The sequence below is a fragment of the Sinocyclocheilus rhinocerous genome, unplaced genomic scaffold (genome assembly GCF_001515625.1).
Source record: "Sinocyclocheilus rhinocerous isolate Xijiao unplaced genomic scaffold, SAMN03320098_v1.1 scaffold1889, whole genome shotgun sequence".
Taxonomy (NCBI): Eukaryota; Metazoa; Chordata; class Actinopteri; order Cypriniformes; family Cyprinidae; genus Sinocyclocheilus; species Sinocyclocheilus rhinocerous.
Window position 1 is genome coordinate 10,721 of NW_015647058.1, and position 9,174 is coordinate 19,894.

The window sequence follows — 9,174 nt, forward strand, 5'->3', positions numbered from 1 at the left end:
ACTGAATTAATATAATATATATATATATATATATATATATATATATATAAATACAATAAAATAAAATAGAAATGTGTAAATTAACATAAATTAAATTAACATGGAAAAAAAACATACTTAAACTAGCCTTAACTGGTTTGATGGTCTTGTTTAAAGTGGTCTCCCAGACTGACCAGTGTTTTTATTGTTAACTAAAAATACAACTATTTAACTGATTTCATTAATTGAAATAAAGCTGAAATAAAATAAGATTCAAATATCAGATTTGAAAAACTAAAATTAGACATGTTGCCTTGGAAACGTACTGAAATAAATTAAGTTTAAGTACTAAAATGACAAAAACTAAGACTAAAATAAATGTAAGATATATATATATATATATAAGGAACATCATATATGATCACCATTGGGGAGACAGTAAAAGTTATTGTCAGAAAAAAAACACAATCGCAAGACAAAATGCACCTATTTTACATTTTGGCCTCTAGTTGTAGTTATATAAAAGTGTATGATTTTAGAAAAGAAAAACAATAAATGAGTAAAATAAATACAAATAAACATGAAGTTCCAACCCTAAATCTATAGGGCAAGTACAATGTACAAAAATGTATGAATTAGACTGTTCAAATTCAAACGAATTTGCCAACAATTCACCAAATCACAAAACAGGAACACATTTCAATGTGTGCGTTGGTTTTAACACAACATTTACTTTTACTGGACAAACAAAAATTGAACAAATGAACAAAATTGGGAGGAGCTGATGAGGGTTGGTATAAAAATAATTTTAAACAAGAAAATGAAATTCATGTACAAAATCTAATCTTATGTCCATGTTTTCCAATAGTGATACAACCCACCCCACCTGTTACAGTTTAGTACGTCAGCACTTCTTATGTTCTTGTCACTGACTTACACAGTTATATATTTCTTTACATTTGTTTTTAGCAAATAATTATTATTTGGGGAAATTATATCAACATTTGAGATAAATAGTGCAATATATATATTGCCAAATTAGTAGTCTGGTGCACTCCAACCTGCAAAACATCGTGCCATGCAAATCGAGTTCAGCAATAATTTTTGGCCCGTATTTGCATTGTTACCTGATTTGCATGATTCCTTTAGTTAAGAGGTCTTCAGCAGGGGGTCGACTGTGGTACTGTAGGGGGTCTGCCAGTTATTGTTAAAAAAATATGCAGTAAATAAAGATACACAATATTTAACCCACATAAATATGATACTATACGCATGTTTTTATATGCCAAGCTTTCAGCACTTTTACAATATACAAAAGGCCTATAAATGGTCAAAGACCCCAGTTTCACTTAATCATGTGCTAAAACAAAGCAGATGGCATGCACAAATAAATGACGCCATCAGCGGGCGTGATTTTATCTTTGTTTTTGTGCATTGGGTACAAAACTAATGGCGGCACAACCGTTTACAGTTTGTACACTGCAGAAGGTGGTAGACTGTCACACTGCGTCTGTCCTTCTCTCGGCTCCCTGAACAGAGCAGCGACATCCCAGCTCATCCGTGGAAAATGCCGTTACACCCCATGGGGAAGGGTTTGTGATCGGCTGCCTGTCTGCATGATCCCCCCTTGAGCCCTGATTCTATCTCCACATTGAGCGAGCCATTAGCCAGATCTGCATGCTTAGATACACATGACTCCAAGGTTTCTGCTTTCCTTGGAATTAATGCAGCTTATCACTGTGCCATAAGTGTGTTGTCGGTGACATATAAAGCTTCCCGCTCCTGAATGATAATTAGATGTTCTGCACGGTACACTACTCGTGGTGAGGCAAAATGTGGGAAGTGGGTTTGTTGTGTGCACTGTCACCTACTGTAACGTGTGTGTGTGTGTGTGTGTGTTCATACATGTTTGGGTGTGTGCGAAGGCAGGAGAAGGTGAGAGAGCAAGCGAGCATGTCTTGCTTGCACTCTCTTACATGGACCGTGAGTCTGGCAGAGGCCAGCAGGGGTTTGTGTGTTGCCATGGTAATGTGAGGCAGGCTTGAAAGAGCAGTGCGGTTTGCCCAACAGCACGTCTTAAATGGACCAAAGGAACACATGTGAACCTCTTTTCCTCTCTCTCCCTCTTTCTCTTTTCAGTATTCATCATCTTTATTTGCATAACGTTCAGCTTGTAGCAATCAGAATTTCTTTGCCAGGTTATAATGTAATATATTAAAACCTCTGGCTAATGTGGATGAAATAATATACTGTGCTATTTTTCCTGTTCTTCATTTAATTTGATTTATATTTTTTTATATTTCAAGTCATGACCGTAGCAATTGTCATATTTCGGAAAAAAACGGTAATAACAAAAATGTGTGTTCTGTGCTAGTACATTTTGAGATATGCCAGGAAAAATACAATTAATTAGGGCTCTGTAATTCATAAATAATAATTTTTAATAAAGTGTAAAGACATTTACACTGTAAAAAAAATTCTAAAGTAATATAACCTATGTGCTTCATGTGGTAAATATCTAAATTAACTGGTCTTATTAAAGTAAAAATAATATTTAATAAAACTAAATTAATATGAGTACATTCCCTGCTGAAAACGCGTTTAAACCAGCCTAAACTGGTTTGCTGGTCTTAACCGTTTTAAACTGGTCTCCCAGCCTGACCAATGTTGTTATTGTGACTACAAATAAAAATATGAAACATTGTTTTTATTCATTTAAATAAAGTTGAAATCAGATAAAACATTAATATCAGATGAAAAACAAAAAATATAAATGTTGTATTGGAAACTAAAATAAATAAAATAAGCTGACGCAGTACAATTACTAAAACTAATATATATATATATATATATATATGAGGAAGTAATAGAATGAGTGGTAGATTCGAACACGCAGCACCAGTGTAATATATATATTTTTTCTCTTTTTTTGTCTTTTTTTTTCTTTTCTTTCTTTTTAAAGGGGGGGGGGGTTAGAAAATGTTAAGAGATAGAGGAAATGTTTCTGATCCAAGCTACCTGATGATGGCAGTAATGCACTGTTAAGTGCGGTTGCCAGTAAAAGTGGGTTGTATTTGTTTGGTGAGTTGGTTTGAAAGTTAATGAGTTGTTTTCTTTTGTAGAGGACTCTATGTATCCTACCACTTTGTGTTACTATGTGGAGTGCATAACTATGGATCTTAGGTGCAGTTTTGCAACCGACTAAGGATTTATTCCAAGGGTTTCTGGCTTACCCCAACAAGGACCACTGCTCCATTTTGTAATTTCATTAGTTGGCCCTTCAACAGATAAGACTTTATAACTGACTGCTCTCATTTACCAAATGGTTTCTTTCTTCAGCATCTTTGTTGGACATTTCATACACATATACAGTATTCCTGCCTTTATTTGGTCATTGCCTATATCTATTTTGAATGTTTTATGTTTTATGTTTTTTGAATGTTTATGTGACGGTAGTGTGTGTGTTTTGTATTTGTGTAGAAACACAATATATGTTGGGAAAAGTGTTTTTGTTGCTATTTGTTTTTTTGTGTGTATTTAAACCAGCTTCTGAACACTATCCCTTAGATTCTTGCAAGACTGATTCCCCCTCATCCTCATATAACAATACCAGTTTAAATAGTTGGAACGGTTATAGATTGGCGCCCGAACAGGGACCTTTTCGCAAAGTAAGTGTTTCAAGAGTAGTTTGTACTTTTTTGTGTTTTGATGATAATGTGGTGAAAATGTCAGTTTCTTCACGTGTTGTGGGGGATGAGTGTGGGCCCAATCCAGATTTCACTGCTGGACCTTTTGTCACTCGGAGAGATTCACATCCTCTACGAGAGCTCATTACTACCTTCAGTGAGCTGTATATCAACTCTGAAGAAGATAATGATTCCGAGCCCCCACCTGACGATCCATTTCCTCCACCACCTCCTGATGTACCTGACCCGCAATTCTCGCCTCAGTCAGGGGATGAGATAACCCGACGTATTGCAACATTGGAAGCAGACCTTCAGAGTTTATGCTGCTTAAAGGCAGACTTTGTTGATCAGTGCCGTTTGTTGGAGGATAAATTAAACTATAAAATAGAACGAGAGTGTGAGAGGGTTAAAAACCTTCTTGAGCTGAATATTCAGGATTTGGGCAAGTCAGTAGTGGACTGTTTGAAGAGGGGAGATATGCAAATTTATGCCAAGCTAAAATGGTATGCTTCCGTCATGTCTACTCCCATTGTGCCTTCAATTTTAACCCCTACTTTACCACAGTATAGAACTTTTACTGCTCAATCTCAGCAACCTGTACGTGCCAATCCAGACAGTGTTCATGTTCCTCAATATCGTCCTCCTGTTAGAGTTGAATTCCCACAGTTTGGCTCACATTAAGAAAATGACCCCATTTCATTTGTAGAACGTTGTGAAGATTATCTTGCTCTGAGACCTCTCACTGATTCTGAGATTTTAGCTTCACTTACTTCAGTTTTGAAAAGAACAGCTAAGGATTGGTGGCTAGCAGAACGCAGATGTATCTCCACCTGGAGCCAATTTAAGCAAACTTTCCTTCAAGCTTTTTTAAATGATGACTATGAAGTAGAAGCTACTAAATGGCTGTTGGAGAGGAAGCAAGGCCCTAAAGAGTCTATTCGCGATTTTGCCTACCATTACCGAGCCCTATATCTACGGTGGAAGAAGGGGATGACAGAGAAGGAGATTGTCCAGTCCATTTTAAGAAACTGCAACCCATGCCTCGCCAGTCTCTTGAGGGGAACTGTCAAGGAAGTCGGTGAGTTGGTAAGGATTGGAACTCAAATCGAAAGAGATCTGGAAGAAGCCAAGAAATATTGGAGTCAAACCAATGCAGATATACAGAGAAGGAAAACCCAAACTGACAGAGACGTTCACACCAAGTCAAACCCCTCGACCACCCATATCATTCAACCTGTTCTTACCCCTGCTCAGAACAATTGGAAGATGGTGACCCTACCGTTGGTGATCCGTGGAAGATATTTCCAGGCTATGATTGACACAGGGAGTTCACTGACTCTAATGCAAGAATCTTGTTGGAATCAGCTGAAGCACAGGGAACAGTTGGAGTCTAGTCGGGGACATACTTTCCAGCAGGCCAATGAACAAGTTTTAAGTGCCTTAGGATTGTGGAGATGTGACTGTGAGTTACAGCAGAGAAAGTATGCACTGACCATATATATAATGAGGGATGTTGATCTCTCTGTGCCTATAATCCTAGGAATGGATTTCCTTGTGTCATCTGGAATTTGCTTGGATTTTCATAAGGCTCAGTATACACTGTCAGCCACAAATGGATGCCAAGAGGAAACATTTCCATTCATCCCTGTTCATTCTACCAATGCTTTATTGTCCTTTTACTTAGCTTTACCCATACCGGAAGAGTCATCTGAGACCCTCTCACTTATCTATCAGCTAGTTACCAATGCAGACATATCTCTGTAACTAAAGACACGAATTGATCAGCTCATGAAAGATTGGCCCACAGTGTGCACCAATGAAATAGGCCACACCAATATAGTCAAACATCACATCATAACCACTAATGAAGTACCCATTCGCCGGAAAGCCTATCGAGTGTCTCCTGAGAAACAACTTTTCATCGATCAGGAGATAAAGGTGATGCTTGATAAGAAAATAATTCGACCCTCAACATCTTCCTGGGCTGCTCCAATTGTCCTTGTACCCAAAAAAGGAGGAGGACAAAGATTCTATGTTGACTTTAGAGGACTGAATTCAAAGACCTTCCTAGATGCATATCCTATGCCGCAAATACAGGATATGCTTGAGTCTCTTCATGGAGCTGCAATTTTCAGTACCCTAGATCTAAAAAGCGGGTATTGGCAGGTTGAAATGGAACCTGAAAGCATCGCCAAGACTGCTTTCGTTATGTCATCAGGTTTGTTCAAATTTCTTAGTTTACCTTTCGGGCTCAAAAATGCTGCTGCTTCGTTTTAACAATTGATGGAGATAGTGCTGAAAGATTTAAAGGGAAAGAGTTGTTTTGTGTACATCGATGACATTGTGGTGTACTCGAAGACAGAAGAAGAACATTTAACCCACTTGCAAGCAGTATTTCATTGTCTTTTCAAAGCAGGGCTTACTCTCAACCTCCAGAAGTGTGTAGCGTCTGGACCAATCAGACACACCATTTTTCATATCTTATGCAAAAGTCTTTGACGTTTTTGGGACACATGGTATCCAAGGACGGAATCCAAACTGACCCTGCAAAGGTAGAAGCTGTTACTCAATTTCCTATTCCCCAATGTTTGAAGGAGGTACAACGGTTCCTAGGGCTTGCAGGATGGTACCAAAGGTGTATTCCAAAATTTTCTGAGAAAGCTGCACCATTGCATTCTTTAAAAAGAAAAGGAGCAACATGGACTTGGACTGAAGAATGCCAAAGATCATTTGAATTGATCAAACACGATCTAACCAATGCACCTATCTTGATTGCCCCTGATTTGACAAAGCCATTCAAAGTTCAGACTGATGCTAGCGATGTGGGTTTAGGAGCCATTCTGACACAAGAAATGGAAGGGGTAGAACATGTCGTAGCTTATGCTTCACGTCTGTTACAAGGAGCTGAAAAGTCATATTCAGTTTCAGAAAAGGAGTGCTGTGCCGTCATATGGGCTGTAGAGAAATGGAGACCCTATTTAGAAGGCAGACCATTTGAAGTGATTACTGATCATGTGGCTCTCACGTGGGTATTTAATCACCCAAAGCCCTCTTCCAGACTGACCCGATGGGCCATTCGACTGCAAGAATATGATTTCAGTGTCAAGTATCGAAAAGGTCAGTGCAACATTGTGCCAGACACACTCTCGCGTAGTTTTTCAGATGCGGTTTTGTTCCCTCTGATAGCCCATATCAAATCACAGGACTCAGCTACTTCCTTTTCCAGTTTTCCGATAGATTGGTCTGACATTGCTAGAGCACAACAGGACGACTCAGAAGTTCAAGAACTTGCCATTAAAGCCAGGTCACTCACAGATCCTGATCCAACACGTATACATTACTTGTTAAAGAATGGATTTATTTTCCGTAGCACCCAAATTACAGCTAGTCATACCTGCTTGTCTACGGAAAGACTTTCTCGCATATGCCCATGATAACCCATTAAGTGGGCACCTTGGTAGGCTTAAGACTCTACTGAGGTTAGTAGATATCTGTTATTGGTCCACCCTGCGCTCTGACATCTGGAAGTATTGCAAAGAATGTCAGGTCTGTCAACAACACAAACCCTCAATTTCCAAGTTAGCCGGCCATATGCAGTCAACCCCAGTGGTAGAACCTGGGCATATGTTAGGGATCGACCTTATGGGACCGTTATTTCTTAGTTTACCTTTCGGGCTCAAAAATGCTGCTGCTTCGTTTCATCAATTGATGGAGATAGTGCTGAAAGATTTAAAGGGAAAGAGTTGTTTTGTGTACATCGATGACATTGTGGTGTACTCGAAGACAGAAGAAGAACATTTAACCCACTTGCAAGCAGTATTTCATTGTCTTTTCAAAGCAGGGCTTACTCTCAACCTCCAGAAGTGTGTAGCGTCTGGACCAATCAGACACACCATTTTTCATTTGATTTAACAAATCCAATTATTCATTAGATTAACAAACATTCACAGACCCCTCACCCAATAAACATACTGGGTGCCAAGTTGTCTGTGAACGAGGCCCAGGACCCTGGATCAAAGTTAAATGAGCACCTCCTTGTTGTCGTTGACTACTGTTCAAAATGGGTGGAGCTGTTCCCTCTGCGTGTAGCTAAAGCACCTCAAATCGCTCGCATCTTGATAGAGGAGATCTTTACTAGGTGGGGAACTCCGATGTATTTGGTGTCTGATCGAGGAACCAAATTTACTTCCCAACTCCTTAGTCTAGTGTGCAAGCAATGGAGTGTCATTCAGAAGTTGACTACTGCAGCACATCCCCAGACTAACCTCACTGAAAGGGTCAACCGTACTCTTAAGACCATGATCTCGTCCTACGTTCAAGACCACCATCGGCACTGGGACAGATGGTTGGCAGAGTTTCGTTTTGCCATAAACACGGCTTGGCAGGAAAGCACAGGATTCACTCCAGCTGAAGTCACACTGGGTAGGAAACTGAAGGGACCTCTAGAAAGAGCCATTCATAGACCTCCTGATCCAGACAGTCCGGTGTACCCAGTGTTAGAAAGACAAAAGGAGCAGATAAGAACTGTGCAAAGGAACGTGGAACGAGCTCAAGCAAAACAAAGACGATACTATGACCTCCGGAGAAGGTATGCTCATTATCAAATTGGGGATTTAGTTTGGGTTCGCACTCATCCTTTGTCACATGCTAGCGATGGTTTCATGGCTAAACTGGCTGTGAAGTGGAAAGGTCCCGCTAGGATTGTCAAATGTCTTGGCCCTGTTAATTGTTCTGTGGCATTTATAGATGATCCTGATCGTGTTGATACATTTCATGTACAAAATTTGAAGCCATTCTATGGTACTGTTGATAATGTTACCAAATGAGGGGGGATATATGTAACAGTCACAGCTTGTTACATGATTTGATGTATTTCATTTTTAGTGCTTTGTTCATCCTGACCACTAGGGGACACCAATAGCATATACCCATTTGTGAATAAAAGAGGAAGTAATAGAATGAGTGTTAGATTCAATTTGAGTTGCCTCATGGCATCTGCTGTTCTCTAGAGGGTCCTGGTTTGAGAAACATTGGTTTTGCTGCTCAACCGTGAGTTTGTTGCTTGATTCTTCATTTTTTACTTTTGTGTAAAACTTGTGAGGTTTATTGGTTGGGGAAGTCACTTATTTTTTGCCATAAACACGGCTTGGCAGGAAAGCACAGGATTCACTCCAGCTGAAGTCACACTGGGTAGGAAACTGAAGGGACCTCTAGAAAGAGTCATTCATAGACCTCCTGATCCAGACAGTCCGGTGTACCCAGTGTTAGAAAGACAAAAGGAGCTGATAAGAACTGTGCAAATAAACGTGGAACGAGCTCAAGCAAAACAAAGACGATACTATGACCTCCGGAGAAGGTCTGCTCATTATCAAATTGGGGATTTAGTTTGGGTTCGCACTCATCCTTTGTCATGTGCTAGCTATGGTTTCATGGCTAAACTGGCTGTGAAGTGGAAAGGTCCCGCTAGGATTGTTAAATGTCTTGGCCCTGTTAATTGTTCTGTGGAATT

The 9,174-nt window shown here is 39.5% G+C and overlaps 1 long non-coding RNA gene across 1 annotated transcript in view; it reads left to right on the top strand.

Annotated features, from left to right (window-relative positions):
* Positions 1-2,949: 2,949 nt before the first annotated feature.
* Positions 2,950-9,174, top strand: part of LOC107708651 (uncharacterized) — a 25,911-nt gene continuing 19,686 nt past the window's right edge. Inside the window, exons 1-2 of the long non-coding RNA XR_001636382.1 lie at positions 2,950-3,042; positions 4,737-4,739. This is a non-coding gene — a long non-coding RNA (uncharacterized LOC107708651). The remainder of the gene's footprint in view (positions 3,043-4,736; positions 4,740-9,174) is intronic.